Source organism: Arachis hypogaea, chromosome 16 (genome assembly GCF_003086295.3).
Source record: "Arachis hypogaea cultivar Tifrunner chromosome 16, arahy.Tifrunner.gnm2.J5K5, whole genome shotgun sequence".
NCBI lineage: Eukaryota > Viridiplantae > Streptophyta > Magnoliopsida > Fabales > Fabaceae > Arachis > Arachis hypogaea.
Genome location: NC_092051.1, coordinates 77,252,066 through 77,253,238, shown reverse-complemented (window position 1 = coordinate 77,253,238; position 1,173 = coordinate 77,252,066).

Sequence of the window (1,173 nt, the reverse complement as noted above, 5' to 3'; positions counted from 1 at the left end):
GTGTGCTATTTTATTAATCAGATGTTTTCAAAAAGAGTTTGAGTTGAATAAACAGGAAATTAAATTGGGGAAATTAAGTAATTTAAATAAAGGCCTTGACTGGGAGTAGATTAGTTGGAAGCCCTATTCTTGTTGCAGTACTCTCAAGATTAATTGATAATTGAGGGTTGTTCTGTTTAGTTATCCCTTTCTAGGTAAGGAAAAGTCAAACAAGTTGGAATGCTGTTTCTATTCACAAGTCCCAATCCGCTTACTTGGAAGGACTGGCGTTAGTGACTAGAGAGCAATCCAACAATAAACCCAATTACAATTTCTCCTTTGAGCATTCCAACTCAAGGGTTCCTTTCAATCAACTCCCCATCAAGTTAGGGAACTACTCGCTCATTGTGAACGCAGAACTCATAACATAAGCAAGGGAATTAAAGAAAGACATGATAAATAAAACTCAAAGAAATCAATTAAAAATAAAAGTAACTCTTGTATTAATAAATTCTAAAATAATCCAATGGTAAAATTGAGTAAATTAAAGGACATGGAAGAGTAAAGCCAGGTAAAGAAAACGAACTAGAATGACGAAGTCCTGATGAGGTAATAACTCTTCTCAATATCCCAATGCAAAGAGCAAAATAAAATCCTAAGAACTATGAATGTGTAGAGAGAAAACCTAAAAGAGGAGTAAAACTAGATCTAAAAACTAAAAATTGTGTAGAATGAATGTTGTTTTCGTTTCTGCATGTTCTCTGGCTCTAGTCTGCTTTTCTGGACAAAAAACTGGGTCAAAACAGGGCCCAAAATCACCCCCAGCGAATTCTGCAGATTATGCAGATCGCGCACGTCACGCGATCGCGTCATTCATGCAGACGCGTCATTCGGCGTTTTGCTTTGCTACGCGGGCGCGTCGTCCATGCCTCCGCGTCACTTATGCTATTCCAATCCGCGCGGTCGCGTGAGCCATGCGGCTGCGTTACTGGGATTTCTTCTCTTTCGCGCGGTCGCGTGAGCCATGCGGCCGCGTCACTTCTCGCTGGTCATCTCCTTAATTTCTTGTGTTCCTTCCATTTTTGCAAGCTTCCTTTCCAATCTCCAACTCATTCATGCCCTATAAAGCCTGAAATACTTAACACACCAATCACGGCATCAAATGGAATAAAGGAGAATTAAAATACATAATTA